Here is a 14,463-nt window from a genome sequence, read left to right as displayed (position 1 = left end):
TTTTTTTTTTTTAACAGCCATATGGTACAATTCAACCATTTAAACTGTGTATTCAGTGGGTTTTGGTATATTATATAATTCTTAAAATTGTAGTAACATATATATATGTATTTTTTTTTTTTTGCCATTTTAACTGTTTTTAAGTATCCAATTCAGTGTCATTAATTACATTCACAGTGTGGTGCAACCATCACCACTATGTAATTCCAAAACTTTTCCATCACTCCAGAAACTCTGGTATTCACTGATAACTCCATATTCTCCCCTATTCCTCTGGAAGCCCCTAAACTACGTTCTGTCTCTACGAATTTGCCTACTCTACTTAGGTCACATAAGTGGAATTATACAATATTTGCCCTTTTGAGTCTGGCTTATTTCACTGAGTATACATTTTTCAAGGTTCATCTATGTTTTAACATGTAATCAGAACCTCAGTCTTTTTTAACAACCAAATATTCCATTGGTTAGAGACTACATTTTGTTACCCACTCATCTGTTGATGAACACTTGCGTTGTTTCCATCTTTTGGTTATTATGAATAATACTGCCATGAACACTGGCATACAAGTATCTGTTTGAGTTCCTACATTCAATTCCTTTGGGTATACACCTAGGACTGAAACAGCTGGGTCATATGGTTTTATGTTTAACTTTTTGAGGAATCACCAAACTGTTTTCTATAGTGGCTGCATCATTTTTACATTCACACCAGGAATATATATGCATATTCTAATTTCTCTACATCCTTGCCAAATACTTGTTATTCTATTTTTTTAAATTACAAGCCATCGTAGTTGGGATGAAGTGACATCTCACTGTAGCTTTTACATTTCCCTAATGACTAATGATGTTGAGCATATTTTCATGTGCTTACTAGCCATTTGTATATCTTCTTTACAGAAATGTCAAGTCCTTTGCCCACGTTTACAATTGGGTTGTGTGTATTGTTGAGTTGTAGGCGTTCTTTGTATATTCTAGATATTAAACCCTTATCAGAGACATGATTTGCAAGTAGTGTCTCCCACCGTTTTTGAGATGGAGTCTCACTCTTTCACCCAGGCTGGAGTACAGTGGCACGCCTTTGGTTCACTGCAACCTCCACCTCCCGGGTTCAAGTAATTCTTGTGCCTCAGCCTGTAGCTGGGATTACAGGCATGCAAAGCTAATTTTTTGTATTTTTTAGTAGAGACGGGGGTTCACCATGTTGGCCAAGCTGGTCTTGAACTCCTGACTTTAGGTGATTCGCCTGCCTCGGCCTCCCAAAGTGCTGGGATTACAGGCGTGAGCCACCGCACCTGGCCTGTTTCTCCCACTCTATAGGTTGAGTTACTTTTGTTGTTGAAAGACGTTTTTTCCTGAACGTGTAATTCTATTTAATAGGTAGACAGTTGTTTTTTTCTTTCAGTACTTTATACAGTTCCACTCTTCTTAGACGTCTTATTTCTGGTAAGAAATCCAACGTAATCCCTTATTCCTCTGTATATAGCATGTATTTTCCTTCTGGCTACTTTTGAGATTTTCTCTTTTATTGATTTGAGTAATCTGATTATTATTTTCCTTGGCATACTTTTCATGTTTGTGGTGTTTAGGGTTTCTTGAGCTTCTTGAATTTGCGGGTTTATAGTTTCATTAAGTTTTGACATTTCCAGTCATTATTTCTTTTTTTTTTTTTTTTTGAGACGGAGTCTCGCTCTGTCGCCCAGGCTGGAGTGCAGTGGCGCAATCTCGGCTCGCTGCAAGCTCCGCCTCCCGGGTTCACGCCATTCTCCTGCCTCAGCCTCCCGAGTAGCTGGGACTACAGGCGCCCGCCCCTGCGCCCGGCTAATTTTTTCTATTTTTAGTAGAGACGGGGTTTCACCATGGTCTCGATCTCCTGACCTTGTGATCCGCCCACCTCGGCCTCCCAAAGTGCTGGGATTACAGGCGTGAGCCACCACACCCGGCCTCCAGTCATTATTTCTTCATATATTTCTCCATCTCTCCTTTACTCTCTTCTTCAGGGACTCCAATTACTCATACAGTAGGCTACCTGATGCTATCTACAGCTTACTCAAGTTCTTTTCATTTTTTTTCTGGTTTCTTTTTTCTCTCTGCATGTCATTTTGGATAGTTTTACATTACTATGCCTTTAAGTTCACCCAACTTTTCTTCTAGAAATGTAATCTGCTGTTAACCTGGTGTATTTTCATTTCAGACAATATGAGTTTTCTCCCTAGAATCTCAATTTTTTTTAATACTTTCTATTGCTGTATTTACCTTTTTAGCAATATGAAATACATTTATAACTATGTTTTACTGTCCTCCTCTGCTAATAGTAAGATCTATGTTAAGTCTGGATGAGTTTCAAATCATTATTATCGTCCTCACTATGGGCCATGTTTTCATCTCTTTGCATGCTTGGTGAATTTGATTGGATGCCAGATACTGTGAATGTTATCGTACTGGATGCTGGGTATTTTTGTATTACTATAAATTTCCTTAAGCTTTCTTTTAGGATGCAGTTAGGTTACCTGGAAACAGTTTGATCCTTTTGGGTCTTTCTTTTACAATTTGCTAGATAGATTTAGCAGTGCCTAGTATAGGGCTAATTATCCCCCACGCTGAAGCAAGACCTTCTTGATAGATACTGATCGGGTAGACACGACATATCCAATGCTCCAGGAATTGGAAGAGTTTTCCAGTCTGGCTGGTGGGAATAGACGCTCTTCTCAGCCCTATGTGAACAACAGATACTGTTCCCAATAATCCTTTAGAGGACTCTTTCCCTGGCTCAAGTAGTTTCCTCACATGTATGTACTGATCTGTATTCTGCTGAATACTTCAGGGAGAACTTTTGCAGATCTCCAGAATTCTCCTGCTGTAAGATGCTCTCTTACAGAAGCCATATTGCTTTTACTTTTTTTTTTTTTTTTTTGAGACGGAGTCTCGCTCTGTGGCCCAGGCTGGAGTGCAGTGGCCGGATCTCAGCTCACTGCAAGCTCCGCCTCCCGGGTCCACGCCATTCTCCTGCCTTAAGCCTCCTGAGTAGCTGGGACTACAGGCACCCACCACCTCGCCCGGCTAGTTTGTTTTGTATTTTTTAGTAGAGATGGGGTTTCACCATGTTAGCCAGGATGGTCTTGATCTCCTGACCTCGTGATCCACCCGTTTCGGCCTCCCAAAGTGCTGGGATTACAGGCTTGAGCCGCCGCGCCCGGCCCATATTGCTTTTTACTTATGTGACAGTGCATAAAACTGAAAAAGAAACCCTTAAATCTTCAAAAGACAGAGCAAACAATATACAGGAACAAAGTACAAAAGAAATGCAAATGTAAACATATAGGAAATAGTCAAATTTAGTAGTCAAAAAAATGGAAATCTAAAAAATCTAAATTTAAAATAAATTTAAAATGCAATTTTTTTTTTTTTTTTGAGACGGAGTCTCGCTCTGTCGCCCAGGCTGGAGCACAGTGACCGGATCTCAGCTCACTGCAAGCTCCGCCTCCCGGGTTCACGTCATTCTCCTGCCTCAGCCTCCCGAGTAGCTGGGACTACAGGCGCCCGCCACCTTGCCCGGCTAGTTTTTTTGTATTTTTTAGTAGAGACGGGGTTTCACTGTGTTAGCCAGGATGGTCTCGATCTCCTGACCTCGTGATCCGCCCGTCTCGGCCTCCCAAAGTGCTGGGATTACAGGCTTGAGCCACCGCGCCCGGCCTAAAATGCAATGTTTTATAAACTTCTGCTTCCAGCCGAGATGGAACACGAGAGAACAGAATTAACCTCTTGACCACAGCAAAACAGACAAAATACATTAAACAGTGGTTTTCAAGACCAAGAGGGATAAAATAGTATTGACTTCATAGGGTTACTGTGGGAATTAAATGTTAGTATTTGTAAAACATAGAATGGTGCCTGACACGGGGTAAGATTAAAAAAAAAAAAAAGACGTCTAGTGACCCAGCAACACAAGTGTCTTTCTTTTCTTTTTTTCAAAGTCGAGGCCTCATTCTTGTCACCCAGGCCGGAGTGTGGTGGCATGATCATAGTTTACCACAGCCTCAAACTCTTGGGCTCAAGTGATCCTCCCTCCTCAGCCTCCCAAGTATACAGAACTACAGGTGTGAGCCACTGCACCTGGCTTTTTTTTTTTTTTTTGAGACAGGGTCCTTACTCTGTCATCCAAGCTGGAATACAGTGGCACAAACACAGCTCACTGCAGTCTTGACCTCCTGGGCTCAAGTGATCCTCCTGCCTCAGCCTCCTGAGTATCTGGGAACACAGGCACATGCCATCACGCCCAGCTAATCTTTAAAATTTGTAGAGACAGGATCTCACTATGTTGCCCAGGCTGCTTTCAAAGTCTTGGGCTCAAGCAATCCTCCTGCCTTGGCCTCCCAAAGTGCTGGGATTACAGGTGTGAGTCACCATGCCCAGCCTGGCTAATTAAAAAAATTTCTTTTGCAGAGATAGGGGTCTCATTATGTTGCCCAGGCTAGTCTAGAACTCCTAGCCTCAACTAGTCCTCGTGCCTTGGCCTCCTAAACTGCTGGGCCTCTCAAAGTGCTCAAAGTACAGATGTAAGCCACTGTGCCCAACCAGCAAGTGTCTTTCTAGAGTTTCTTTTTAACATCCAATCAGTCACCACAATCTGTAAATTCCCCCTCTTAAGTGTCTTCCATCCATCTCTTCCAACTCCTACTGCCATGGCCCTGTTTCAGGCCCTCATAATTCTTGACCTAGAAACCTCCTACTTGACTTGTTTGCCTTTGGTCTCTCACACTCCAGTGAGTGTCTGCAGCAACATCACCTCTGTAAAACACAGAAGTTTCACTCCCTGTTTAAAATTCCCTTTTGGTCTCCCAGTACATATAGAAAAATGCACTAAGTCCTTGGCATGGCTTTAGGATCCTCTGTGATTGTGGCTTTTCTACCTCCCTAAGCCCTAAATGTTTCATCAAACTACCATACATTTCCCTATAACCATGCTGAACCACTTGAGTTGCCTGAACATCTTTATCTATGCTATTCCTATGCCAGATCCGTTCTTCCTTTTCTTGTCTCTTGGTAAAACCTTATCTATGTTGCAAGATCAAACATTATCCCTTCTTATGTCATTACCTAATTTCTCCAAGGAGTTTTAGTGTTTCTTACTCTTTGCTCCTACAGCCACCAAAAGCAGCAGCAACAATGACTGAATTACAGTACAGCAAGAGAGATCCACAATTAGCTGACCGAAGGGTCATGTCCTTATGAAGAGAGGTCTCTGACATCAGCTACAGGTCTCTGTCCTTACCCTGTTTTTAATCCTTTCACCAGCAATGTAAGTAAAGATCAGTTACAAATTTTTTTTTTTTTTGAGATGGAGTCTCGCTGTGTTACCCAGGCTGGAGTGCAGTGGCGTGATCTTGACTCACTGCAAGCTCCGCCTCCCGGGTTCACGCCATTCTCCGGCCTCAGCCTCCCGAGTAGCTGGGACTACAGGCGCCCGCCACCTCGCCCGGCTAGTTTTTTGTATTTCTTAATAGAGACGGGGTTTCACCGTGTTAGCCAGGATGGTTTCGATCTCCTGACCTCGTGATCCGCCCGTCTCGGCCTCCCAAAGTGCTGGGATTACAGGCTTGAGCCACCGCGCCCGGCCACAAATTTTTTTTTTTTTTTTGAGATGGAGTCTCGCTGTGTTACCCAGGCTGGAGTGCAGTGGCGTGATCTTGACTCACTGCAAGCTCCGCCTCCCGGGTTCACGCCATTCTCCTGCCTCAGCCTCCGAGTAGCTGGGACTATAGGCGCACACCACCACGCGCGGCTAATTTTTTTGTATTTTTAGTAGAGACGGGGTTTCACCGTGTTAGCCAGGATGGTCTCGATCTCCTGACCTCGTGATCCGCCCGCCTCGGCCTCCCAAAGTGCTGGGTTTACAGGCTTGAGCCACTGCGCCCGGCCTACAAATTTTAGCTGACAATGAAGGCAATGACATACTATTTAAGGAAATTAAGCTATACAAGTGGATGCTATATATACTTTGTATGGATGTTATCACAGGAGTACAAGGTTCCTTTTAAGAAGTCAGATAAAGAGGTGAATGAACCCAGATGGTTCCTTTATTCATCCCTTTTTACACCAGACATTAACTGAGTACTTACAATATGCCAAGTACTATTCTAGGGGCTAAGAATAGAGTAGTAGCCATTCAGACATGGGTCCTTCCCTCATACAGCTTGCTTTTCAAGATAAGCAAAGGCTGAAGTAACTGGAAATATTCAGCCTGAAAAAAATTACTTAAAGGAAGCAAGAAAATAATTTTCACACATTTGTACATCCTCTCCTCGGAGTAATATTTATTCTGAGTTGTTGCACAGGGCAGGATTAGGACATATGTGTGGAATCACAAAGAAGTCAATCACAAGTCAATATATGAGATACTGTTAATCAAATGACATATCTGGAAATAGTACTGGCATCCTAGGGAGATTACTGTGGTCTCAAACTCCTGGGCTCAAGTGATTCTCCCAAGGTGCAAGAACTACAGGTATGAGCCACTGCACCTGGCTAATTTTTTTTTTTTAGACAGGGTCTCAACATTTCTGGTCACTAATAAATTTTCAATAGGATCTCATTTTAAAAAAAACAAAACTATAGTAAGGTTGCTGGTTTAGACAGGCATATAAGCTCCACTCTGATAACTACCATAATTATGAATAACTTAGGTTAGGTCTCACTCAATTCTAATTTCCCTTAGCAACTACTTCTAGATAACTCACTCAAACCTTTATCTAACCCAGTGGTTTTAAACTCTGGTTGCACACTGGAATTGTTAAGTATGTTTGGCATTTATTGATACCTGAGTCCCACACCAAGAGATTCTGATTTAATTATCTGAGAAGGGGTTAAGGATTTTTTTTTTTAAGAGCTCCACCTGGTACAAATGAATGTCTAGCCAAGGTTGAGAAACACAGGTGTGAACCATTATTTATTTAACTCTAGGTTTCTACCATTCTCGAAGTAATCAGATCCATCACAAAGGATCCTTTTATGTGACTGGCCAAAACTGACTTCTCTAAAGTATCACAGTCATTCTCAGAGCAGGGATACTGGCAGAAGTTTTGTTTATTTTTGAGGAAACACTTGGTAAGTTAATAACTATCTTAGTGGTATAGATCTGGAACTTCTGCCATTTTAATAAATCATTACCGAACACTTATGTTTCTAGCTCTGTATCAGGCCCTGAGGATAGAAATGTGAACAAGGCATTTATCCCTTACCTCAAGCAGCTCAGGCTAGTTGAAGAAACTGAAAACACACTTTACAGTAGAGTTTGATTACTGCTATAATAATGGCAATGGACAAGGGCTCATGGGAGCATAGAAGGTGGTTTCTAACACAGCCTAATGGTTTCAGGGAGGAATGGGCTGAGTGTCAGAGCTGGTTTGGTAGGTAAGGGAGGATGGGGAACATCGTGAGCAAAGGCAGTGCCTGAGAAGATTATGTGTAAGGGGAAGAAGTTCAATACTTCTAGTGCATATAGTTTAGGCCAGGGAACAAAAAGAAACAGGGCCAGAGGTGTGCAAGGCCAGATCTAGGTCACAGCCAGCCAAGAATGCCATTCGCAAAAATGTGGACTCTTTCCTAAATGTTGTAAGCCAGGAAACAATATTAGTGTCTTCCAAGTGCTCTTCTAGGGGTACCTGTGTAATGGACTAGAGGAAGATATAATAGCAGCAAAAAAAAAAAAAAAAAAAAACAGGTAGGAGGCTAATACTTTAATCTAAAAGATTTAGGAACACAAATTAAGGCCATGATGGTAGAAATGGAGAGCAGGTAGATTTGGGAATGATCAGTATGTCCTGGAATTTGACTGAATGTGGGTGTGAGAAAGGGCTAGCGGCTTCACATGACTCTCAGGTTTCTGTGTGACTAAATGGAGAACAGTATCAGAAGGGTTAGGTATCAGAGAAATGATGTGATTGGTTTTGAACATAGTGAGTAGGCCACATGAACACAGTGAGTAAGCCACAGAGAAGTGGCATCTACAAGGCTGTATTTACATGTGAGGGTTATCCAGATGTACGTCATCTGCCTTCCACATCTGCATTCTATCTGAATCCTTTCAGGCTGCCTGGCTATATATTCAAACAGGACAAGCTTTTCGGGAGGAGGATGGTCTTTCGTCACATATTTAAGAGTAACTATATTCTCCTGCTATAAGATATAGGTTAAGTAAACACATGAATAAAGGAGTCTAAGGGGGACCATATGTTACTATCAACAACCCTGTGACATATTTCATACAAAGCTTACTAAGAAACAGTAATATTCAATAGTCCCACGTAATGGTGTTACCAGATGAAACCATGGCATAAAACCAACCAAAGAGAACTTGAAGAGTAAAATAAATGGTAGGACCAGCATTATAGAGAAAAATCAACATTTAGGAAGCAAATGAAAGAGAAGCCCAAAAAGGAGGCAGAGAACCACCAAATAGAGAGATCTAAGATATGTAAAATTTCAAGGACGGGTAGATCAAAATAGCGTTAGATAAATTAAGGATTGAAAGGTATTGGATTGGTTAGATAAGCCTTCACAATAATTTAAGGAGATCAGTTTCAATACACTGGTGGAAACAGCAGACAAATTCCACAATAGGAATGAAAAGTCTGGAAGTGGAGAAGGAAGAGAAAGGGCAGGTGGAAGAGGTGGTGGGGCCAGAGTGGAGACTAAAAACAGAGGAAGCAATTAAGACAAGGGAGTTGGAACTAGAGGAGCGAGAAGGGGGAAAGGATGGGGTCAAATCTCTGATGAAGGCATCAGGTTTGTAAAGGAAGAAGGATGCTTCATTCTCTCCTACCTCCTGGAAGTCAGGATAGGTGGGATGCTGACAATTAGCAGGCAGTTCAATAAAAATGTGAGTCAAAAAAGAAAGCAAGGCTACATGCTAACAATGAGAGGAACAACAGGAGGCCATGATCATTGAGGACAGTGATAAAGGTTTGGGCCATGCAGTGACAAACTAGCAAAAGCTGCTGACAAAAGATAAGCTGAGGTTATGGAGAGTATGTCTGTCACACTTGTCTGCCTAGCTGTGATTTCCTCAAGCAGCACTCGCTGCCTGGACAGAAGAAAAGGCACACTGTGCAGTGGTTCTGGGCTGGGATTTCTATGTGTGCAGGTAACGCAGAGCAAGGGAAGGAAGAATGCCTTATGTGAGAAATGTGTGCAATCAACAACAGGATCTAGTTTTGGTATAGACATGAGTCAAGGAAGGAGCTGACAAATTTGAGGAGAACCTCCAAGAACAGTAGTGAGAATAAGGACATAAAAGAGCCAGGAGAACAAAGGGTAAGAGTCACAAAGAGGGATACTGAAGTTTGCAGAGGCTGTGCTGTTTGGGTCATGAGTGGAAGTCTGAGACACACAGGAGTGATGACATGAGCAGTGAAGTGAAGAGCCTCCAGAGATGAGAAGGCAAGGTAGGCTCAGTTCATATAATGAAATCCTGGAACACTGCAACGCCACAGAGGAAAGCTGTTTCAAATCCTCTGCTTGATGATGTCCAGCATTATTTATTTCCTGTTTTGGCTGCAGCAGCATAATGGATCTTGGTATTCAGGGAGCAGTGAGTGCCCTTTCCCAGCTCACAGTGCAGAGTTTGGAGCCCAACTTACTACTCGGTCACTGCTGTGTAAGAACAAAAGATGAGAGGTAGTCTGGAGGCTCTGAGATCCAATAATCTTCCCAGTAAGACAAGGCAGACCCATGAAAGGCAAAAGACAATTCAATACGCACACACTAAGATCAAAAGGCATTCAAGTAGCTATCAAGAGTGACTGACTGTCCCCTACCCGAGAAGCTCTTTTTAAGATGTTATGAACGCCAACTATGAGAATAATTTCCCTCCCTCAAGCAGACTGTAACCATGGAAAGATGTTAAAAGTCTAGTACCATGGACATGAAGAGAATGGATAAAAGAATGTGGTTGCAGAAATCTGCAAAACTTCCTGGGGAAGGAGAAACTGGAACAACGATGAGAAAAGGTCCAATGTTAAGAGTCAGAAAGTACAACAGCAGCCATTCCACAATGTGAGCTTTACATTTGCAAAGAGGGGACTTTTCTTCTCACCTCCAAATGGTAAAATCTCCTAGGAGACAAAGACTATAATTCAGTTTGTGAACATGAATGTTACAATGAAGTCTGTATTTTCTACCAGATGTGGTCACAAAAAATATTTATAATCACACCATTTTTCTTCTGAGGCAAAGTCAAAATATAATGCCAAAGAAGAGTAAGGAAGACCATTTTTGCTTTGGTAAACTCTTAAGGACAGAGGGCTGTATTAGTTTTCCACCACTGCCAATTATCAAAACTTCGTGGTTTTCAACAACATACATTTATTATATAACAGTTCTGGAGGTCAGAAGTCTGATACAGGTCTCGGAGGGCTAAAATTAAGGTGTTGGCAGAGCTGTGTTCCTTCTGGAAGCTCTAGAGAAGAATCTATTTCCTTGCCCCGTCCAGTGTCTGGGCCATCTACACTCCTTGGCTCCTGACCCTTCCTCCACCTGCAAAGCCAGCAATGATACATTTCTCTGTGCCTTTCTTTCACGGTTATATTTCCCTGAATGCTCACCTTCTTCTCCCCCTCTTTTACTTTTTTTTTTTTTTTTTGAGATGGAGTCTTGCTCTGTTGCCCAGGCTGGAGTGCAATGGCATGATCTCGGCTTATTGCAATCTCTGCCTTCCAGGTTCAAGTGATTCTCCTGCCTCAGCCTCCCATGTAGCTGGGATTACAGGCGCCCACCACCACGCCCGGCTAATTTTTTTTTTTTTTTTTTGTATTTTTAGTAGTGACGAGGTTTTACCATGTAGGCCAGGCTGGTCTCAAACTCCTGACCTCAGGTGATCTCCATCCGTCTTGGCCTCCCAAAGTGCTGGGATTACAGGCGTGAGCCACCGCGCCCAGCCACCCACCTCTTTTACTTTTAAGGACCCCTGTTATTACACTAAGCCCATCGAAATAATCCAGGGTAATCTCTCCCCATCTTGAAGTCCTTCACTGAATCACATCTGCAAATTCTATTTTGCAATATAAGGTAAAATATTCCCAGGTGCCGGTGATATCTCTGGGGAGCCATTATTTTGCCTGCCACAAGAGCAGAGATGGGCTGAAAAGAAGCTTCAAGTATCAGCAAGAAGGCTATGAAAGTTACTATTTGAGGCACAAGCAGTTCCAAAGCACAGCTCCAATCAAACATTTAGCGTACAAGTTTCACAACTATTGACCCTTTTCAACTTAACTCCCACTACATTTACCCCATATTCTCTAAGGATCACTTTAATGCCATCTTTGCTGTGAGGCCTTCCCACTGTCTCAGAGAGAATCAGTGGTTCTATCCTCAGTAAACACGAAGGACTCTGCCCATGCCCTGTTCTAGCACTTCAACACTGCCTTACAGTACCAAAATTTGTCTGTCTCCCTTAGGAGATAGTGAACCACTTGAGAATTAGGACAATCTCATTCAAAATCCTGGGAAGAGGCTAGTAAAGTGCTTAGCACTTCACATTCATTCACTCTGACATCTGTCTATACTTAACCAGCACTCACAATGACAGGCACAACCTCGTCAGGCACAGCATTTCACTTGGGGACATAGAGTTCATTAATAAAGACAACAGAGTCTCTTCAAGTTCTGAAAAGGTTTACCAGTATTTGCTTCAGCAAAGGGCAAGGTATGATCAGCAAAAAGGACCCAGCAGCCACAAAGTTAAAACTCAGTAGCCAATAGACATGCCAAAGATGTATTTAAAGATACAAAAGGCAAAGACACTGCATCTGTCAAAACTCAGCAAATGTACACTTAAGATTTGCACTTTTCATGTTTTGTACATTTCACATCTAAAGAAAAACCTAAACAAATATAGAATTCTAGTTAATACACAGGCATTCTGAAATTTTTAGGGAATGTGTACCCATGTCAATTTACTTTGAAAAAAATAAAAAAATACAATGAACTGATGGATAAAAATAGGGACAGACAGGTATTTGTTAAAATTAGGTATAGTGAAATATTAATGGTAGAGTCTAGATGGGAAGGTTTATAAGTATTCACTGTAAACTTCTTATAATTTAGCCGTATGTTCAAAATTTTTCACAATAAAATATTTAACAGGAAATGTTAGGATCAGGCAGCAAGGAGACATTGTGTGGAAAGAGAAAAAAGTAATGTTCTTGGATGTTCAAAGACAAAGAGGCACATATACAGACAAAGGTGGCCTATATCATAGTCCCAACCTTGCTTCATAGCCAGAAGAATTGAAAGTCCTGGCTGACATGAGACATGCCAGAAAGAGTACTGCTGATGAAAGAGTCTCTTGTAGGCACAACAGAGATATTAACAATAAGAAATTTCTGTTTCCTTAAAATAATGTTTTGTTTTGTTTTTTTTTTTGAGACAGAGTTTCGCTCTTGTTGCTCGTTAACTTATGATGTGTATCTCAAATCTCTGCCCTTGTGACTGGCATATGCTAAGAGCTAAAATTAGCTGGGCGTTGTGGCAGGAGCCTGTAATCCCAGCTACGAGGGAGGCTGAGGCAGGAGAATTGCTTGAACCCTGGAGGCGGAGGTTGTAGTGAGCCAAGATCGCGCCATTGCACTCCAGCCTGGGCAACAAGAGCAAAACTCCATCTCAAAACAAAAACAAAACAAAATTCTCTGATTTTCTTGACAATTGAATATAATCTATAAACAAATCTGTTTTTATTCTTACTCATCCTTTATTCTTCTACATTGCGTAGTAAGGTTTTGAAGTTTTTCTCATATAGTTCACATATATTTCTAGCTAAAATTATTTTATTCCTATTGTGTAGACTTTTTAAAAATAAAAGTATGTGCTAACTTGTTGAGGACAGCAAGTCAATCTATTAGCTTATTATTTCCTTTTCAGTCACTTTACTACAAATTATTGATAGTAATTGAATCTCTTCTCATTTTGGGGACTTAGTTAATTAATAAGGATAATTCTGTAATCTCTTTTCCAGAAGGTAAGCCTCATATCTACTTAAATATTGTCCTAAGTAGAATTTCCAGACGGTGCTTACATAAAATACTGATAAGCACATATTCTCATTTAATTTACGATGTGTATCTCAAATCTCTGCCCTTGTGACTGGCATATGCTAAGAACTAAAGAAATGCATGGTGAGAGAAGTAATGAAAAAACAAATGTAATTTTCAAAAAGAGGCAGGAGTGTGTGCAACTTACCATCCAGGAGGCTTTGGAAGATGGGGAACAATTTTAATAAAACAGAAGAGATTAGTTGTGTCACAAGAGAAAAGTTAATGTGGAGGTGATTTTCAAAGTGGTAGGGAGGAGGTGAGCTATCCAGTTCTCGGAGAGCTAACTGCAGTCATCTCTAACCTAATAATATTTGTTGGCTGGCATTCTGGGTGACATCCTGCCTTCCCTTTTACTTTTTTTTTTTTTTAAATTAAGTCTCTTTCTGCAATTAATGTATAGCTAGAATTGAAATTGTTCAACTTCTGCATACACTTTGGGTGGGATCTACGTACCAAATCTTGATGTTAACCTTATCTTTGACACTCATATTATGTGTTAGATGGCCTATATACAATTTTAATTAACAAATCTAGCGTCAAGGGAAAATAAAAATATAGTAAACTTATCTGTCTCTGAAAACAAAAAAAGTAGATTAAACAAACACACCTCTAGTTAATCTATTTGATTAAAAAACAAAACAAAATTGAAGATGAGGAAGCTAGGAGCTAGAGACGCAGGATTTGTTTTCAAAAGACCACACACAAATTGGCGTCACTATTTCAATAAATGCTAGAAAGGCCATTGGTAAAATTTTAAACATCTATCCCAGCTGGGGGAAAAATGGAAGTTAGACTAGAAGAAACCTTATTTTGTATTACTCAAAATACCTGGCTCAAACTTACTACCACCGCCGCCCACTCTGCGTCAATCTCCAGGCGCAGCCGTTATTCTCCACAGAACAAGAACGTCCGCCGTGAACGCCTGGGCCGCGCGAGGGAGAGTGACTCAGGCAAGGGGTGACTATCACCGTTAGAATTTTTCATTGACAAAATTACCGTCTACCTAGAAATACGAAGCTAATACACTGCTACATTACTAAAGGGTTCAACACGCGTCTCATTACGATGCAAACACAAAATTCAGCACTTTCGTGTATACCTGCAATAAGCAACTAGAAGGTTCGATGGGAGAAAGCGATCTCGTCACAAAGGCAGCAGCAACGGCAAAACAGAGAACGCGACTCCATTCCCAGCGCAGCGCCAGCAGCGGCGTCAGAGCGGTGTCTGAGGCCGGCCCGGCACTACGGCGCCACCTCCCCGTGGCCTGACGTCACGCACGCGCACGCGCCCCGCCCCGCCCCATTAGTCCTGCGCCCGCCCCTGCCGCGCACGCACGCACACGCACCCCTCACACACACCGTGACGCACGCGCCCC

General features: G+C 41.7%; 1 protein-coding gene across 2 annotated transcripts in view; it reads right to left on the bottom strand.

Annotated features, from left to right (window-relative positions):
* The window catches only part of ZNF10 (zinc finger protein 10), a 30,826-nt gene extending 16,512 nt beyond the window's left edge, over positions 1-14,314 (bottom strand). For both annotated transcript variants that reach the window (XM_005572713.5, XM_045366219.3), the window contains exon 1: positions 14,188-14,314. The gene's annotated coding sequence lies outside the window, so the exon portion shown is untranslated. The remainder of the gene's footprint in view (positions 1-14,187) is intronic.
* Positions 14,315-14,463: the final 149 nt, after the last annotated feature.

The sequence above is a fragment of the Macaca fascicularis genome, chromosome 11 (assembly GCF_037993035.2).
Source record: "Macaca fascicularis isolate 582-1 chromosome 11, T2T-MFA8v1.1".
Lineage (NCBI taxonomy): Eukaryota > Metazoa > Chordata > Mammalia > Primates > Cercopithecidae > Macaca > Macaca fascicularis.
This window is presented reverse-complemented; position numbering and strand designations above follow the sequence as displayed.